At 44.5% G+C, this 20,709-nt stretch overlaps 1 long non-coding RNA gene across 2 annotated transcripts in view; it reads left to right on the top strand.

The window, feature by feature from the left end:
* Positions 1-18,689, top strand: part of LOC140391583 (uncharacterized) — a 204,084-nt gene extending 185,395 nt beyond the window's left edge. The window contains exons 5-6 of one of the 2 annotated variants that reach the window (XR_011935118.1): positions 12,478-12,609; positions 18,336-18,689. This is a non-coding gene — a long non-coding RNA (uncharacterized lncRNA). Of the gene's footprint in view, positions 1-8,198; positions 8,579-12,477; positions 12,610-18,335 lie in introns of those variants that run through there. The other variant, XR_011935119.1, reaches the window with a different exon arrangement.
* The last annotated feature ends 2,020 nt before the right edge of the window (positions 18,690-20,709 follow it).

Below are 20,709 nucleotides of genomic sequence, written 5' to 3'. Positions count from 1 at the left end.
AAAATGGGACTGTGCGGCCTCGGCCGCGCATTCGCTACTAAGGCTCCATATCTAACCCGAGTGCCGTTAGACACCGTTGTATTTCTCCTTGCTTTGAGCGCCGGGAAACACACGGTTAAACGCGCTCTCTATGGAAATCTGTTCCCATTTGGTTAAATCTTGCCCTTCGCTAGATCCCGCGAGGCATCGCAAGCAACATAAATCTCACGAGAGGCATCTCGCAAGATTTAACGGCCTCATCGCATCACCGACTTGGGCGCGATGAGGCCTTTTGATCACACCTATTGTTTCCCCAAATTGAGTACAAATGAACACATTTAAAGCTCGTTGGTTCTGAAATTTAGTTTGCCTGCTCTTTTCCAAATTTTGACAAGCAATTGCTGCCACCTGGGAGAGAACAGTGAAATTTGATTTAAAAGCACTGTAATGCACACGTCTCTGGATCCTCTAAATTGGAGCAGAAATCTTCAACTTTTTGTTTATTTATTAGAACAGACTCTTGAAGGTCATTAATTGGAATTCCACCACTTGCACTGCTGCTGCCCTGAAGCTTAAGTTTACAAAATACTTCAAATGTTCCCAGCCATTTATTTCAATTAGTATTAAAACAATGGCAGCACAGCAACTGTTGCAGTGTGTTTGATGGGGCACAATAACAAGGTTTTTCGGGTCTGGTAGAAACACTTTGGCTTCTCCTGTCCTACAATCACTGTCATAATATACACCAGTATATCATGGTGCAGACACACACACTGTTGGACACACAGCAAGACCAATCAACACACACAACACCGCAGCCAATTACCAGTTAGAGCACACTCACTATATAGACAGAGGGCATCAGAGTTCCCGCTCATTCGGGATGCAGCTTCTCAGAAGGACAGAGCTTATAGCTTACAGCACAGATCTTCACCATGTGCTGAGTGCATAGACTGGTCAGGACAGGCATAGCTCTTTAGTTTAATCTAACATCGTGTTAACCCTCAGTGAAAGTATGTTCAACAGTTTCTAACTTTCTAAAATAGTGTTGCACTATTTTAAGTGTTGGTGGCCTGTATGTGTTCCATGGATCCAGAGCACCCAACACAACAATCAGTGTTGCAAATGTTGATTCCCCAAATTCTTTCTCCGTCAGTCTGGCCTCAATAAAAGTCGAGATGGATTCGCACGTAAAAAGAAGTTATTTTATTCAGCTTGCAAGCTTGATTCATTTCACAGAAACATAAGAGACATCCAGTCTCCTACATCCCAGAAAGCGAATGAACAAAGAGACAAAGGGATCTCTGCAAATCAATTCAAATGGTATCAAGTTTCACATACTCGACACCCATGGGTCATCCTATGTCCCTCCTGACTTGTTTGATCTATTCTGATTGGCTCACTTCCAATCCCTTTCTCTGGCCCCTATCAATGCAGCATCACTCTCGTAGACACACCTCTTCCTGCTTTTTCCATGCGGTCTCAAATCCCTTTGTCTCTACCTGCCAGAATCAAAGTGGCTTATTTCTACATTACATTAACTAATATCTCGAAAGTAACTATTTTATATCACATTCGTCATTCCCTCCTTTTATCATTCCATGATAGCCGAACTATCCAATCCATAGCTACAGTTCCCCATCTAAAAAGATCCGTCGCTGCATTTCCAATTCCTGTCTTAGCCCCCCTTCATCTGCCTCACCCTCATGGATTTTAACAGTTAAGTTTTTAGGGGCGTTGATCTGATCCAGTGCACCCCGCATTCTACCCATCACACATTTAAGGATGGCCAGGCCCACAAAGATGCAGCCGATAGCTACCACTAGATACATGGCCATATTTATCAACCAGTCCTTCCATCCTCCAAATCCCCAGTTACCCCAAGAGCCAGGATCCTGCATCCTGTCTAAGTGATCCCGTATGTGATCCATAAATTTAGTGATGTTAGCGGTCAAGTCCTGAACTCCCATGATACACTTGCCCTGTACTATGGCGCATACCCCACCCTCACGGGCCAAAAGATAGTCAAGAGCATACCGGTTCTGCATTGCAAACAACCGTAGCTGAGACAACTCCTTGGTTATTGCCCCGAGGGCTCCCAAGGTTTCATTTCCCAAGATGGTAAGGCCGCAAATAAAATAATTCCGATCACTAACAGCCAAGGAACCCCCCACACCTCCCAGTGTCAATACGCTCAGAATGCCCCACCCGGCTGAGTGGCCCCGGTTGGGTGCAAGAACCTGAGGTTTTTTCCAGTTCTCGCAAAATTCAGCAGAGACTGCCCGGCGTGCTAACTGATTATGCAGGTTCCACGCCGAAGGGCAGGGGACTGTGGTAGGGACTAGAGTCCCTATAGCAATTCGGCGGGGAAATGGGGGTGACAAAACGTTGGTCGCTGTACCATTAAATAAAAAGTAGTATCCTTGTTCCGTGTGCAGGCTAGCATCACAATCAGCATATCGGTTGCGTAAGGACCCCCCAGTAGCCCAGTTTATCCAACTTTGAAATGCCCATTCGGGCCGCCCAGTAATGCGGAAAGCCCTAGTCCCAACAGTGATATGAGAGACATTCGCCCAGCCACAGAGGAGCTGGAGGCCGGCATTCAATGGAACGCAAGTGGTGTTGTAACAAACGCATTGGCCAGACGCCTGGGTGATATGGCACCTCCTGTCCGTACAGGTGGGAAACAGACATGTTATATTTGTGTCCACCCCTACCAGCAAACAGCCTTATCCTTCACTGCTGAAGCAATTCTCGTACGACCGGGAATCCCTATTGGGAGTGAAGTGGCTAGGTATGTACGCCCTCCACCGTCGCAGCCTATCGTACTGTGAATGGGAATTATCCCGAGGAAGGGGAAGGCAAATAGCCGGTGGTACTGAACCCGGATCGTAAGGAAGAGTGACCTGATCGGGCAGTGGTTCGGAATGCTGACAATGAATCACCGTTTGGGGAGTGCCCCAAAGCGGTGAAACAGAAAATAACCTAGACACCGCTGCGGGGTTTGGGTAGCAGACAACCCGTCCCTGGCCATACAAGCGGTGGTAAATCTGGTAGAAGAAATTCATACTACCCGGGTTTTCCTCAGTTTGGCCTTTAATTAACTTAAGTGTATCTCCCGGTAACCTGCGTTCCAGCTGTACTTCCCTTCTCATACGCCCCGTCCTCTCTCTAGTCCCTTTCTCTTTCTCACAGCCTCTTCCTACACTCTTCTGACAGCCTGATTTTACCTTTATTGTACCACTCTTAACACATCCAAAATCGAATTTACATGTATTCCGAAAACAAGGCAATGTCCATATAATGTTCCCTTCCCATCGCCGGGACCGGTGCAACTGCTTCATGACTCCTGCATTCTCCTTAACTTTGATGACCTTCCATGAGTCGATACCATGTCCTCGTATATGGGGGCAGCGAAGAACATCACCTTTGCAGAGGTGATGTAACCTTGTAGATTGGTTGGGGCTACACAGATACATAATATTCCCCTTTTCCATGTCCATCGCCAATAACACGCCAAGCGAAGTGAAGCCAAATATCAGACAGACGATGCGTTCCACTCCATCATGCTCCACACCTGTAAAATAGCACTGGAGAAGGAAGGCAGGTTAGTATCCGACCTTTTACAGTAGTGGAGATGGACTCAATTTACAGTGATGTAGGTGGACCCAAGCACTTCGCCCCTCCACTTTAACTGCTGTGGGGGTGGTAAGGAGAACTTGGAAGGGCCCGTCCCAGCGCGGCTCCGACCCCTTCCTAGTCCAATTTTTGACCATGACATAACTACCGGGCTGGACTAAAAGTGAGCTAGGTACTGGGGGCAATGGCTGGTGAGCCGCGCGGACCTGGCCATGGAGTTCCTTGAGCACTTGCGTGAGGGCTAGAACATAGGTGGTCATTTCTTCAGTCATCTGATGAAACTGAACCAGTCTGGGAACCTGCAGGCTCCAGGGAGTTCTAAGAGGCCTGCCATAAAGAATCTCGGCGGGAGAGAGCCGGGCCGGTCCCGCAGGTGTAACCCGCAGCTGGAAGAGGGCAACGGGGAGCAACTTAAGCCATGTCAGTCCCGTGTCTGCTCTTAATTTAGCCAATTTAGTTTTGAGGGTCTGATTGTGTCTCTCAAACAACCCGGCCGCCTACGGTCTGTAAGCACAGTGTAACTGCTGGCGTATGCCCAACTGGGAGCAAAACTCCTTGTTAATTTGTCCACTAAAATGAGGCCCATTATCAGAACTTAACTGAGCTGGTATACCGTACCGGGGAATGATTTCCCTCATCAAGACTTTAACCACAGTAGCAGCTTTATTATCGATAGTCGGATACACCTCAACCCATCTGCTGAACACATCCACAATGACCAAAACATATTTGTAACATTGACACCTTTCCAACTCAATGTAATCCATTTGGAGCGTCTCAAAGGGACCACTGGGCAACGGGGTTTGCCCCTTCCCACAAGGGATACCTTTTCCGGTGTTATATTGCTGACAAATCAAACACCGATTACTGATACTTTGGGCCAACCCCTGCATTTTAGGGTGCCACCAAGTGTCCAGCAACAAATCACTAGTCCCTCGAGCCCCACAATGAGTTGCAAAGTGTACACATTCAATGACCCATAAAGCCAGCACATCAGACATACAAGTCTGATGTGCAGGCGTGGTCCATAAAGAGGAAACAGAATCATATGTACAACCTAACCGTTTCCACATTTGTTTATCACTCTCAGGAGCGTCCTCCTGTAACCTTATGACGTCTTGGATGGTTGGCATTGACTTGTCAGAAGCAGACATATTTATAGTAGATCATTTAGTCTGACTTAACATCTTAGGCACCATCACTTGCTGAATTTGCACGGCTGTTCGCGCTGCACAATCTGCTCGTTCATTACCAACGTCAACTGGGGTTGTACCATTCGTGTGGGCAGCGCATTTAATAACGGAAATCTGCGCTGGCATAAGGAGGGCCTGCAGTAGGTCATTAACTAAACCCCGGTGGGATATTTGACCACACATAATCATGTCAGGTTGTTCTGACGAAATGTCACTCAAATCGCCCCTTATTGTGGTAGTTTCCTGAATCAAGGCTAAACAGTCGTGACCAGGCGCGTCCTCATGGACAGGGGGACCGCTAAGAAAACAGGCTGGATTGATAGTGGTACAGTATTTAAATGTCAGACGTGGATTGTTCAAAAGGTATATCTCATACCTATTCTGACGAGCTGCGGTAAGATGCTGAGTCTGCAGTTGCCTCAGTAGTGCGATGACCGAGTGGGAGCTATACACCGTAATATCCTATTGGAGGGTGAGAGCATGTAATGGCTATGCGATGGCATTGATTGAACGTAAATCCTGTACTAATCGGCACTGGTCTGGTTTGGCTGGTTTAGGCACAGCAAGTATGGGGGTGTTACATTCTGATTGGCAAGGGACCAAAATACCCTGTTTCAACAGCTCTTGAATTAATTTATCTATTGATGGAGCAGCTTGAGATTTCAGGGGGTATTGTCGAATGGAAGGTAGCTTTACATGATCCTTAATCATCACCTTAATAGGTGTAACATTTGTCTTTCCCACTTGTGATGGGTATTCTGCCCAGACCTGTGGATTGACATATTCCAACACATCATGTCCCCTGTGATGCTGCAGTCGAGTGTTCATCGTTTCAGGGACCTCAAAATATTTTATGGTAGTGCAGACCGGCATGACTTGAAGTGCGTAGTCTGTTGGATCTGAATGATCCACTGCCCTCCTGACCATTCGCCCCATATCCCTGGCATGGTACTGGTCATGGACCTGACGTGTAATATGAGGGCTTACCGAAGCTGACTGTGGCCATAAATGTGGTGATATTGTAACAAAATCAGCTGTACCTTCTTTTCCCGTGACTGTGGCTGTAACCTTGACTGGCCATTCGGTCTCAAGTAATGGCCGGTATTTGTCCTCCAACTGCCTGTTTCGTCCAGTTCTGTCATAGGCCAGGGTAACGTGATGCAGTGACTGTTCAACGTCTAACATCCACCACTGGGTGGTGATAGAAATATAGCACTGTTGTCTCATCCTCCTCTTCGCTGATCCACCCACCCAAAGTCACTATATTGGGGCTCCTGCTGGTAAACTACCATTTCTGCTGCTTGTTGGGGTCGCAGATCATCCTTTTTCATTACATACTCAGTCTTAACCTTTGTAACTGAGCCTCCTTCTTGGCCTACACCCTCCTTCCAGTAAAATCTGACTGCCCTTGCCATCTGGGAAGGGTCGTTCTCTGTCCAATTCATGTTATTACATTTCACAGCAGTAACCACAGAAGGTGGTAGGCAATGCATTAACATAGCACAGTATTGAGGGGAATTCTGACCATTTTGATACAGCAAATCGCCTGACTGCCCCCGGTAGATTTCATTAAAACGCTCCAGAAATTCCTCTGGCTCTTCAGTCTTCCTAGGTTTTAGGTCTAAGATAACAGAAAGATTTATGGGCCTTTGAAATGTGCTATTCAACGCATTCAAGATCTGTGTCCTTCTTTTCTCTATTTGCTCTTTTTTTTTTAAACTTAAAAATGTTTGAAAATTCAAATTGAATTACTGCAACTTGCAAGCTTAGCTCTGATCTCAACTCAGAACTAAATTTACAATTTGCTTAACACAAACTTGTATAACATTTACAACTTAATTATTTCTTTATCTTAACAATTTTTCTTTTAACAAGTTTTTTTTGCTAATACACATAAGTATTAGCAAAATCAACTATCATCTCCAGATTGACACTTTTTAAAATGGTGTCCATGATCTTCTTTAAGTTTCTATTAATCTCCAGATAAAATGAGATAAACCTTATTTCAAGTAAGTAAAACTTAAGATTCTGGCAATTTCAATCAATTGCTTTCGAAAATAATAACTTTTATCAAAGAGGTGGAGAAACCCACTGGTTTCCTTTAATTAATTCAAAACGTAACTTTGCTGGAGTTCACTGACTCAAAGGAAAGGTATCCGATTACACTAGCGACTGGCGCTGTTATCTCAAGGCCTGAGTGAGAAGCACTGTCTGGCATGACTTTGCCTGTTGCTGTTAACCCTTTGAGAGACTTCTGCTTCAACCAATATGCAGCATTCCCCACAATCTCAACTAGCCCTCGGAACTGCGTTTTTCGCCAATACAGTCCAAGGAGACAATTTTAGCTTAATCAACTATATATTTAAAACACTCACACATAGAGTTGAACCATCTTCAGATTTAAAAACAGTTATACTGGACTGAACCTTCATTACTGAAGTCCCATCAGCCCCTGAACCCATATAATAGACTGAACCTTCATTACTGAAGTCCCATCAGCCCCTGAACCCATATAACAGACTGAACCTTCATTACTGAAGACCCATCAGCCTCTGAACCCTTATACTTGGAATTGAATCATCATTTGAGATGTCACATCAACCCAAAACCCTAACCCAAGCCGAAACAACAATATGAAATCCCATCAATTAAATTGCTAATCCCCAGACTGACCTGTGATTTCGTTGAGGCGGTCTTTCTGTGCCAACCGCGAGTGACCAGACTAATCAGACGATAAGAAGAGGGGAACAATCAATGCGCGGTCGTTTTCCAGTTCTACATTGAGGGCCCTTTGTTCCCCATCCTCCTGTTCATAATCAGTCTAATTCTGATTTCGCAGTTGGATCAGGATCGCCCTGAGAAATCCCGGGTTTCGGCACCAAATGTTGATTCCCAAAATTCTTTCTCCGTCAGTCTGGCCTCAATAAAAGTCGAGATGGATTCGCACGTAAAAAGAAGTTATTTTATTCAGCTTGCAAGCATGATTCATTTCACAGAAACATAAGAGACATCCAGTCTCCTACATCCCAGAAAGCGAATGAACAAAGAGACAAAGGGATCTCTGCAAATCAATTCAAATGGTATCAAGTTTCACATACTCGACACCCATAGGTCATCCTATGTCCCTCCTGACTTGTTTGATCTATTCTGATTGGCTCACTTCCAATCCCTTTCTCTGGCCCCTATCAATGCAGCATCACTCTCGTAGACACACCTCTTCCTGCTTTTTCCATGCGGTCTCAAATCCCTTTGTCTCTACCTGCCAGAATCAAAGTGGCTTATTTCTACATTACATTAACTAATATCTCTAAAGTAACTATTTTATATCACATTCGTCACAAATGAGGTTACCTCGTGAATCCAATCTCTCGCTTCCTTTTACTGCAGAATTTCCTGATTCCTGGAAGCCCTGCCTGAAATGAAGAAATAAATTGAAATGGAGGCATACAGCCTCGCAGTAAGGTTCTGCGCCTGAGAAGCTCCATGATTTCCAGGGTGAGAAACGCTGACCGTGTATGGTGAATGTATTGCTGTAACAATTCACCATGTGCATATCTGTATCATGCTGTTGCCCATGTGGGCTCCACCTATGGACCATTGTAAGATATTACCTATGATGTAGCATGTTGGGGCCTGTGTGGGCTCCGCCACTGGCTCCACCCCTTGAGGGGAGGTACAAAGGGCAGTCACCCTGTAGGCGGCTCCCACTAACAGTTCAGTCGCAGGCAGGCACTGTTCTAGTTGATTAAAGCCACAGTTTACTTCTACTCCTGGTTATGTGTGAATTGATGGTCGCCTCACCGTGTATGCATTTGCAAAGGCACAGGAGGCCGCGGGAACACAGAGTGTGGAGAAATCTGGCAATCCAGAGTTGTTTCAGATGCCAACAGGAATGGATTAATTACTTGGAACAACAGCAAAGCACTACTTTGAACATTTTGCTTACCTGTGGAGATAGCTATTGAATTGCGCCGTCCTTTTGAAACACACACTGCAGCAGCAATCCATCAGGAACTGAGTTCTTGCCCGTTGCAATAAAGACAACTACAGCTCTAAATGCTTTTAATCCAAAAATTCCAGGCTGCCGAAGGAGGCATGACAGGAGTTACCCATTACTCAATGTGGTCTTCTCTTCAAAAAGTCACTGGGGGTAAATTTAATCTCCAAGGGCAGGTTAGTTTTTAAAAACCTCATATTGTAACACTTCAACAGACCTTTTCCACTTTTAACAACATTCACGTCTACACCATCAATTTGTAACTCTCACACTGTGGCCTTTGGAACAGCCAAAATGGGGTCTGTTTGAAGTCAGTACTAAGGCAAAATATTGAGTTTGGTATTCCTTCATGTGTGAATCCCACACTGCCCCCTTCCCCCATCAGGAGAAATGGTATATAATAGAAATGGGAGCGGATATTCCAGTCACCTGGTCCTGTCCTCTGCTTTAAGGGTCTGGGGACTTTCCAGCACTGCATAACTCCAGCCTGAGCCTTTCAACAGAGCTGAGGAAAGTTACAGTGTTTTCTTGATGAATTAATGGCGTTAATGGCTTGTCAGAGTTTCATCACAAAACAAGTCACCATTCACTTCAGATGCCCGTGATGTATTCAACTCTCCTTCAGCTGATCAATCTTGCTCTCCGCAAGAGACTACATGCCACTTTTCTGTCTAATTATCAGATAAATCTAAACAAGCACTTTAAAAAAATTTGTTGATAGAAAAACATGGAAGTGAATCAGACGACAGTGCATTTTGATTTACAATGTGGGTTACAATTTCAATTTATAAACTGTTTAAATATCTCTATTGGGTTTTTCCTCTCAGAGGTTATTCATAGACACTTGTCTGATTCTTGACATCTTCCTTTCGCTTTCATGTGTGATCAACTTTGCTCTGTCCTCGTAGGTGGGGTGTGTTGCTAATTTGCTGTTGTCTCTTAATTTGGCTCTGTTTAATTATGTTTGCGCAAGAGTCGCCAGGTATCTTTCCACACCGCCACAAGGTTCAAAACCGAATACTGGTCAAACACTCGATACACCAGTTAGTAAGTTCAAAAGCAATGCTCATTTATTTACACACTGTCAAATCTACTCATGCATAAAACTCTACAGACAAAACTATCACTACTGCTAAAAGCCTATACTTAGCTTTGGGTGCCCACTCAGTCAGAGGAACAATGGCCGTTGCTCAGTTCTGAGGCTGCTGGGTTGAGCTGTTACAGGATAGCAACTAAGAGCATCTATCTCATAGCGTGCGCTGACTTGGAACTTACTTGGTCTGGAGCAGCTTTGGCAGGTCTCTTCTCGCTGAGAGCCAAGGCCAAGAGAGAGATTCTCTCTTGGGGAATCCTTTTTAAACCCAAAAGGGCTTCGCGCACTTTTGGGCGGGCCTTGAACTTGGCCCCAATTAATTGGGCCGTTTCCCAATCGTTCTTATTGGTTTTCCTCCAATAGAGGGGTGGGTTCCCTGGTTGCTGGGCGTGTCCTAGGTGGCCGTTGGTTTGCTTTTTTTCAATCTCCTCTGGTGCCGGGGTGTCTGTCTTAGCATTGTTGACCTAAATGTTGCCTTTTTGTTCCCGGGGATGGCTCATTAATATGGAAATGGTTCTGCAGTATCGGTCTAGTCTAAGAGCTACAGCTCTAATCAACAGACAGACCTTGCACCAGCTTTCTTTCTCGGTATTGTCCAATTTTCCCTGCATTCTTTGCAAAGTGTCCATTTTGTAATCGGGATGAGGCCATCCCAGATGGCTACAGGTGGGGAGTAGGGGTGTGGGGGCTGGGGAGGGGTGGAGGGAAGGGGGATACAGGTAATTTGTTAACTCCCTCCAGAACTGAATTTGTCACCTTAACCTCTAATGGCCCTGGACTGACCCCTTGCGTCATCATTTAAATGGAAAAGATCAATTATCTCTGGCTCCAAATGTGTCATGACCGAGTCTCATTAGTTGGTTACGATTTGTTATGATGTTGAACTTTTTTCTCCTGGGCTTAATTCCGCCAATTCCAATAAGACAAATCATTGGTATCTCGATGCAGCCTGACCATTCGTAATGATTTTTATATTCGTTCACGCAGGCTGTGCCAGCATTTATTGCCCATCCCTAATTGCCCTTGAGGGGGCAGTTAAGAGTCAACCACATTGCTGTGGGTCTGGAGTCACATGTAGGCCAGACCAGTATTATGGGCCAGGGTTTAGAGAACACCAAAGAAGATCATGGAGTTCACCTGATCCACAACTTTGAATGGACTTTGGTTATGGGGAGCACAAGGGCCCAGGTGTGATGCAACAGAGACCTAAAAGTATTTTAAAACATAAACAATATTTATTCTATGAATCTAGTTAACATTTTATAAACATCTTATCAACTAGCAACACTGATAGCCCCCCCAAAAAATACAGTACTCTATAGTTAACCCTTAGTAACTTTCCTAACAACATCCAGTTTTTAACAAAGACAGTAGCTTTGAATTCTCTACAGAAACAGGTATTACTTTGAAATCATCAATTGATCTGGAGGCATTCTTTAGAGAGAGAGAGATATACACCTTTTTTGAATGCAGCTCTCCAACTGAAAGCAAAACTAAAATACAGAGTCAAAAAGAGCTTCCAGCTCAAAACGAAAGTAAAAAGCAGAATCACATTCCAGCTCCACTCCCACAATGACATCCCTGCAGCCATTTGATAAAACACACTTTTCTTAAAGGGATTCTCACGTGACACCAGGTAAAGACAGCCTATTTTAGTGAACCAAATGGGTTCATCGACAATGGTTTCATTGTACTTTTATTTCCAGATATTTTAGTGAGTTCAAATTCCATCATGTGCAGTGATGAGATTCGAACCCAGGTCCCCAGATCATTATCCTGGGTTACTAGTCCAGCAACAATACCACTAGGCCACCGCCTCCGTGGGATGGCAATGAATTGTTGAAGCAGTTTCAATAATAACAATTAAATGGGAATTGGCTAACTACTTGAAAGTGAACAAGTCGGGTCGGTGAATTAATTGGCCAGCACTTGCAAAAAGTCACAAAGGTCTGTGCTGTACAATATGTTTCTAATACTTCCCTTAATAGGCTTTCCAGCAGATACAGGATCGCATTATGTCAGAAAGTATTCCAATATTCTATTGTGTTTATATCCAATTGTATCAAGGCTTGTATGTTTAAGTGGACCTCAGTCAAATGCTTTTGAAGGAATTTAAAAGTCTTGTAAGACCTAACTTAGTAAACATCTCTCCAGTCAGTATACTTGGATTGCTACCCACAACTCAATATATTGAAGTTATAGAAAGAATTAATATGTGTCAGTCATGTCTTGAAGTGGTTGGACCTTATTGAAATTTGATTGGTTAGCTGCCAGCACTAAATGCCATGCTTAAAGGAGGTTCATGTCTTGGGAGGGCTTGATGCTTAATAAAGCTAGCCTGAACTCTTAAAGGGGAGCTTGAGATTTCATTGATAAGGAGTGTAACTAAAGCAGCAGGCACAATGTCAGTGGGCAGGGCACCCTGAATGTTCGATACTGCCATGGAGGTGTCAGGAAGGACATTTAGATGGTCAATGTTCTTGTAATACGGATTCTTGAGATGCCTCAATGATGAGATCTTGACACTTGTATGTTTAAACATCAATTGTTGATTGTGAGTTTTTAACTCTTTACAGTGTTGCAACCCCTAGGTTAGTGTGCAGTCAATTCCAGCCCCACTGGACCCGGAGCCACAACACAAGTGAAAGTGGATGTTAATTTAAAATACCTGAGGACCTTGGCTGAGTTCAATACATTGCAGTCACCAGGTTTGTAACTTTAACACAAATAACCTTTTATTATTTGACAGTAAAATAATTGAACTGACAAAAATGTAACTGACTACCTAATACCCCTTTCCCAACATCCATCCTTTCCAACTCGGCCCACTCTATATGCACACACAGGCACAATGCAGAGTGAAAGGGTGATAGAGAGGGATGAGAAACGATGATAAAGTAAAAAGGTTAAAGGATCTCTAATGTACTAGGATGGCTTCCAGTTAAAGTCTTTCAGGAGTTCAAGCTTTAGCTTCGATAATTCTTCCTTCTAAATTTGAGAAGGTTTTCTCCGGCAAGGCTGTCTCCTTTATTTGTAGATTGAAGATTTTTTCAAACATATAGTAAAGATGTCTCACTGGTTTTAGAACAATAAAGCAGTCCTTTACTTCACCCAGCGAATGCGAATCCAGACTGCAATGTCTCATGAGATCTCGTTAGATCTCACAAAACGTTGCGAGGCCTCTCGTGCGATTTAATGGCCTCATCACGTCACCGAGTGGGGCGCGAAGAGGCCAGTCGATCGTTCCCTCAAATTTTACATTGAGCTGGCAGAAATTCCAGCAGAAAAGGGTTCCAAACTTCTTCCACTCTGCGTATTGAAGCATTTCACTCCTGCAAGGTCTGGCTCCAATTTTTAGACTAGGCCCCTCAGTCTAACACATTCCAGCCACTGGAAATAATTTCTCATTCTCTAGACAATCTGTTCCCCTGTATATCCTGAAAAACCTGAAATCAACTTCAACCTTCTAAACTCCAGGAAAAATAATCCCAGTTTGTGTGATCTAATTTGTCCTTCGGAGTTCAGGCATCATTTTAATCAATTAATCAATACCGCAAGTCCTCCCAACCCTTTCACGGATCACTCATTACACACCTCTAGCAGGGCTAGTTAGCCCACACCAGAAAGGCGTCTGGAAAATTTTGCCGAGATACAACCATGCTGATGAGATGCTATTAAGGACACTGCACATGATATCATTGGCTGAGGGAGGACATGGAAGGTTATCCACAGCAAGGCAAGTGGACACATTTACAAGGGTGGTATCCATTGTCTCTTTGTCTCTTCCTTTACTCTTTTCATGGAATGTTCCAATGAACAACCACTCACGTAGGGGAGATGGTGGCTAATGGATCTCTGTGTCTATTCGGAACCCTGGCTATGCATTATCCCTTCTTAGTTCCCAAATAACAGAAATTCAGGCTGTGGTTTTTTTTTGGCAAAGTTACGTTGAACTTTAGTCGTCAGCTTTAGTGTCTGCTGGTAAAGTCGTTGGTTACAACAGAAACTTAGGTCAGATTTATTGTCTTTAGCGAATACAGTGGTTGAGTTTAAAATACAACTCGTGGTAATTCGTCAAATCATGATACACAGTACAAAATTAAGGATTGATTTGAACGAAAGAAAAATGGCACTAGCAAAGGCAGCAGCAAGACATAGGTTTCAGAAAGTGATAGACTGATTCCGGAATGAATTTTTCCATCCCGACAAGTGATTTTTAAGAAGACCATTATCTTAAAGTTTCGCCTTCCTTACATTTGTGATTGGCTTCAACTAATTTATAATTCACTCAATTCGACCAAACTGTCTGTCAATTTAAGAGATAAATGGCTTGGTGTAATTTTCCATCCCCTGGCTTGCCAATTATGCCTCTAACATTAATTAGATTAACACATTAGATTAGTTTTCGAAAAGCCATTATGATCCTGACAGAGTGTTACCATGGAAACGGACCTGTCCAGACCTATGAAGGTATCTGCATACAATGAAGTCATTTTTCACTGACCTTGGTCTCTGGCCAGTCTTGAACAACTTGCAAAATGTGAACATTTAAAGTCTTATCTAATTAGTTCTCAGCAAATCAGCTTTCCTCACTCTCATGGTTAATATAATTTAGTCAATTACTCTGAATGATTTCTCAATTAAAACATTTTATCGACCTCATCTATAGCTAACCAGAAAATCTGATTTCTATCAGTGGCGTAGTGGCAATGACTGCTAATCCAAAGGCTCAGGCTATTGCCACGGATTCAAATCCCACCATGGCAGTTGGTGCAATTTAAATTCCATTGGTAAATCTGGAATGGAAAGTTTGTCGCAGTCATGGGCCGGGATTCATCGAACCCCCGCTGGGTCGGAGAATGCATGGGGGGAGGCGTGAATCCCGCCCCGCTGCCCCACGCCGGCCTCCCTATTCTCCGGCGCCGTTTTTCGGGGGCCAGCGGGATTGCCGCCACACCGGTGGGGGCCGTTGACAGCGCCCCCCCCCCGGCGATTCTCCGAACCTCGATGGGATGAGTGGCCGTCCAGTTTTGACCAGTCCCGCCGGCGTCAATTACCCACCTCACGCACGGCGGGACCTGGCAGGCAAGTGTGCGGGGGCGGCCGCAGGGGGATACGACCCCGGGGGGCGCACCCATGGTGGCCTGACCCGCGATCGGGGCCTACCGATCCTGCGGGCGGGCTGTTTCCATGGGTGCCTTCTTTCCTCCGCGTTGGCCTCTGTCAGGCTCCACCATATTGCCCATGGGCCGGCACGGAGAAGAGAACCCTCGCGCATGGGTGGAAATAGGCCGGCCGGTCTGGCTGGAGTGGCGCCAACCACTCCGGCGTCAAACTAGCCCCCGAAAATTTGGAAAATTCCTCCCTTTTGGGGGCTGTTGATGCCGGAGTGGTTGGCATCGGTTTTCCCACCGGTATAAGGACTTAGTCCCCAGAATGGAGAATCCTGCCCATGGTAACCGTGAAATTATAAACAAATTCCAACTCGTTCACTAATGTCTTTTTGGGAAGGAAATCTGCCATCCTTGCCTGGTCTGGCCTAGTTGTGACTCCAGATACACAGCAATGTGGTTGGTTGATTCTTAAATGCCCTCTGAAATCGTCCAGCAAACCACTTAGTTCAAGGCAATTAGGGATGGGTAATAAATGCTGGCCTTGCCAGTGACACCCACATCCCATGATTGAAGAAAAGCATACACACACATGTCACCATTGAGATGTACTGCCACTCACTGCTACCACTTACTCTTCCCATTATCTCTTAGTCATTACATGGAAGCAAAATTCTGTGGATGCTGGAAATCTGAAATAAAAACAGAAAAGGCTGGGAATACTCAGTCTGGTCGGAGAGAGAAACAGGGTCAACATTTTAGTTTCCAAAAAACAAAAATCAAATTGTTTGACTTGATGCTGAGTCCAGACAGCTGTAAAGTTTTGAATCAAAAGGTGAAGCACTGTTCATCAAGTTTATGCTGTATTTCACTGGAACAATGTAGAAAAGCAAGGACAGGGAGGTCAGAGTAGGAGTGGAATGGAAAATTAAAATATCAAGCACTCAGAATCATGCTTGCAAAGTGATTTTACGACACCCTGGGCAATTGTGCAATCAGTTCCAGCCCCACTTGTCCCAGAGTCACAACACAAGTGAATTAAACAATAATTCTTATAACATACCTGAAGTTTAAGGCTCTTGGCTGTCCAATAATTACAGTCACCAGGTTTGTAAGTTTAAACACGATTACATAGAATCATAGAACTTACAGTGCAGAAGGAGGCCATTCGGCTCATCGAGTCTGCACCAGCCCTTACAAAGAGCACCCGACTGAAGCCCATGTATCTACCCTATCCCCGTAACCCAGTAACCCCCACTTAACAATTTTTGGACACTAAGGGCAATTTAGCATGGCCAATCCACCTAACTCACACATCTTTGGACTCTGGGAGGAAACTGGAGCAAACCCGCACAGACACGGGGAGGATGTGCAGACTCCACACAAACAGTGACCCAGCCGGGAATCGAACCTGGGACCCTGGAGCTGTGAAGCAACCGTACTAACCACTATGCTACCCTGCTGCCCATTACGGTTTATTTATACCAAGAACTATCATGAAATATGCAGTAAATACAATTAGATAACAACAAACTAATACCACCTACCTACTTTAACAGTCCGACCCTCTACCCACATACATAAGCAGACAAACACGGGAAGGGGTGAAAAATAATAAAGATGAAAGCCAAATGTTAGGAGTCTTTGTTTCTTAAGGTGTTTCTTTAGCATATCCTCTTCACAGCAAACTTGCAGACTAGAATCTTTAGTTTTGAGCAGGTAATGATCTTAATTGTCGCGTCATTAATTCAGGGTCGGTTTAGAAAAATGCAATACTCACAGGCAGCATGCTTTCTGGAGAGACACTTTATTTCTCATCAAACTGAGCTTTCAGCTCGAGGTTTATATTCAGAACGCTATCTTTCTGGAGAGACACTCTTATTTGACATCAAACCTTGCTTTCAGCTCATGGTTTGACTTTAGGCCTCTGCAGTCTCAAGAGAACGGCACCCAGACTTGCTGGAAAGAGAGTCAGCCTACACAGTTGCCTTCTGGAGAGAATTAGTTGGATCTTGTTTGGAGGGAGTTAGTTATATCTCTTCACCAGGCTGCCAGAATCAAAACTGAAATCAAAGTGGAACCTTAGGACTCTGAAAGGTTTTCCAGTGGAATGATATCCAATCACCACCTGTTACTGGGCAGAGCACAGCCTTGTGGGCCAATCCATTGGCCATCAGCCAAATCAATCAAGCCGAGACCCAGCCAATCTCTGTCTTTGGTGCCGTTCAGTCAACAACTCCAGTTTGAGCTGACACAGTGATCTTTCCTGCTGCTGAAATCCTCAGCTTGAATTAAAGGCACAGGCCACTGCTTCTTTCTGCTTGAGTTAAAGATACAGGCTGCCTTAAAGACACAGGTCTATAAATCATGCATGGATCAAAAATGTAAAGGCAAAAATAAAAGAGAGGGGAAATAAGGGAATAAACAGGGAATAAACAGGAAGGATCGTTGCAGTGAACAAATGTGTTCTGCAAAACTGTTCATGGAAAAAGTATCACGTTAACTTACTTTCTCTCTCCATAGAGCTGCCGACCTGAGTTTTTTCAATGCCTTTCTGGACGGGATTCTCTGGCCTTCCTGCGGCATGTTTCTCGACAGTGAGAGGCGGCCCGTCATTGGCTGGTGGTGGGATCTTAGTCCTGCCATTGTCGATGGGATTTCCCATTGATTCCACCCCATGCCGTAGGGAACATGTGATGGGGGTTGCACCATTGGTGATACCAGAAGGACCCACGGGCCTGAAGAGCGGGAAGACTTTGCCCTCTTTTTCTAAATCGACCAATTTGCATTTCATCTACTCCGTGTAGAGGAGACAGCAGTTTGAGCAGAGTGCAGGATATTAAATCAAAAGAATTGAATGTAATCAAGGCTGAGGTGGACCAATTCCTGAACTCCAGTGAAGTGGATTTGAGGCCAACTTCACATCAGCTTTGCTCTTCGTGAATGATGATGCAGGCGTAAGGGGCCTTTTGGCCCAATCCTACTCCCATTTCTTATGTTCTTAGATGAGGCTATAAAAAGCAAAATTAATTATTGGCTTTGTATCCAGAGAAACATTGCCCAAATCTAAAAGGTAAGGTTAAAATTAGACAAGACTCTAGAAAGTCTGTAAGCCAAGATTTGCATGTTGTCTAAGAAACAATGGGTCTGAATTTGCTGTCAATATAGTGGCAACCCTAATAGCTAGCCTTATTTATGCATCCATGTCACAGCAAGTTCCGTTGAGGAACAAGTGCACAGCTAAATGGAAATATTCAAAAGCTGCTGTCTGAATTGCTTTGTGAAAACTGCATCTCACCCTTTTTTGCTCTTTCTTTGCCCAGGAAGGATGCTCTTGCTATGGAGAGAGTGCGGCGAAGGTTTACCAGGCTGATCCTGGGATGGAGCGACTGTCATATGAGGAGATACTAAGCACAGCATGAGGCTGGCGGGAATCACTACCAATCTCCATCAACGGAGACCAGATATAATGACCACGCCATGGGGCTCGGAGGCCATTGGAGCCCCCGGATGGTCAGGGATAGGTAGGGAAATGCCCTAGTACTGTGGGTACCTGGAACCCTAGCAGCCTCCAACCTGGCACAGCCAGGTCAACACTGCCAGGGTGATAGATTGGCACTGCCAGGGTGTCACTGATGTCAGCGAGTGCAAGGGGGGGCCAGTTGTGGGGGATGGGGGTGATGTTGGAGGGTTGGCTGCAGATAGGGGAGCCCTTTACAAAGAGCACCCTGATCTCAGAGAAGCCGGACTGCCATCTTTAGGTTCTGCACATCTATTTCCAGGCAGGAATGTCATCAAGCTCCAAAGATATTACAAAGTGTGGGTGGATTGTGATGGAAATCGAGCCACAACAGCCGACGGGATTCTTTTTTCCAGCCAGAAATTACACTTAGGCTGTGATTCTCCTGATCTGTAATTAAGTACTCCCGCCAGCGGGAATACCAGAATGATTCCCACCAACGCTAGGAGTGGCGCCGACGTTCCATGTGGGCATTTAAATTTTTTTCGTCTCAAACGGGTGTTTAGTGACTTGCCATGGCTCTCCGGCGTCCGTGCTGGAACTGAGAGGAGTCGGGCCTAATCTCTATGACGGGTCCCACACCTCAGACACTGGGCTCGATGTATACAGGGCACCCTGGTATCAAAATGCTGCTGCAACCCTGCCTCGGATCACTGGCAGGGCATCCTCACACCCAAATTGCAGGCAAAGGTCCCACCGTTGATTCCCTCCCTTCAACTCTCCAGTCCTCCCCTCAATGGAGCAGAGGAAATCATCAGTATAGGAATTTTCTCTCCTGAGTTATGCTTAGTTTCAATTTGTTTTTGAGGAATGCTGTGATAGGAAGTGCATGTACCTTTAAGGTTGTGTGCTACTGTCCATCGTTATCACCATTACAGGATATGATGTCGCAGTCCCATGATTCATGGTCATTTGGCAAGCAGCCAATGTATTATACTAAACTTCCGAGTAAATGTATCTATATGTAGTCTTAGCTTCACATTTTAATAAACGCATATATTGTTTCAATTATCCTTGCTGTAAGAGTCCTTCCTGTTTATTTCCTTTGTTCCCATTTATTTTATTTTATTATTTTGGTTACATAATGGATACATAATCGGGATGTGCCTTTAAGCAAAAGTCTCAAGCTGAAGCAGCCTGCTTGTCAGGACATTGTGTTTCCAGGTTTTGTGCTGGAGAGGAGAGGTCAGATTCTTTGGTCCCGGGTGAATCTGAGGAATGCGATTTGGAGGAATTCAGCTCAATTGGCTAACAGGCAACCAGTGGGTTGGCCAGGGATAGTGTTCTGCCTGACAACAGTCAGTGATTTTGTTCCTGTGTGATGCTTTCTGAGAGAACTGGGCAGAAGTGTTTGGACCTTGGAAGGAGAAGGAACACTCTCTCTCTCTCTCTCTCTCGCTCTCTCTCTCCTGCTGCTGAAGTGAAATAACTGCTCTGTTGCTCTAAAACCAGCGAGTGCCTGCCACATCTTTGCTGTAAAACTGAAATGGTGCTGAGTCTGCAGAGAAAATGGACAACCTTTCCAAAGAAAATCACATAAAGGCTTGAAGAAATAAGTCCCAAAATAAAACCATAAACTTCAGAAAGACCATTCAAAAGCATCAAAGATTCTTTATTCTTTTATTTTATTAATATTTTATTCCCTTCCAACCACCCTTCCCCCTCTGTGTTGTTTGTGTGTGTGTGTAGAGAGACAGTGGGGGTATAGACAGGTTGGGGAGTTGGGCAATGGGCATTAGATAGTTAGCATTTTATGTCAGTTTAATTATAATACTGTGCATAATAAAATTTTAACTGTGTTAAAGTTACACACCTGGTGACCGTACCTTTTTGGGCTCAACCAAGGCCCTCAGGTATTTTAAATAAAAACTCCTTTTACCTGCGTTGCAACTCTGGGTCATGTGGGGCTGGAATTAATCTTGCACTAGCCCAGGGTGTTGTCACATTTTGTATCATTGGTATATTTATGTCAATCAAAAGAAGAATCTAAGAAGAAACAGTTTAACTTGCAAGCTCATTTCGCAACCCATGAATTAGTGAAATTCCATTCTGTCAAAAACATTCAAGATAATAGAATTCTGAATTTAATACCTAGAAATGGCTTTGGGGCAGACAGCTTCCAGGGGAGCTCATTGTATATGTCTATTCATACCTTCTTGCTGCTATGCATTGCTCTT

This window comes from Scyliorhinus torazame, chromosome 15 (assembly GCF_047496885.1).
Source record: "Scyliorhinus torazame isolate Kashiwa2021f chromosome 15, sScyTor2.1, whole genome shotgun sequence".
In the NCBI taxonomy this organism is placed as follows: domain Eukaryota; kingdom Metazoa; phylum Chordata; class Chondrichthyes; order Carcharhiniformes; family Scyliorhinidae; genus Scyliorhinus; species Scyliorhinus torazame.
The sequence above is the reverse complement of the archived record's forward strand: the minus strand, read 5'-3'. Positions and strand labels throughout refer to the sequence as shown.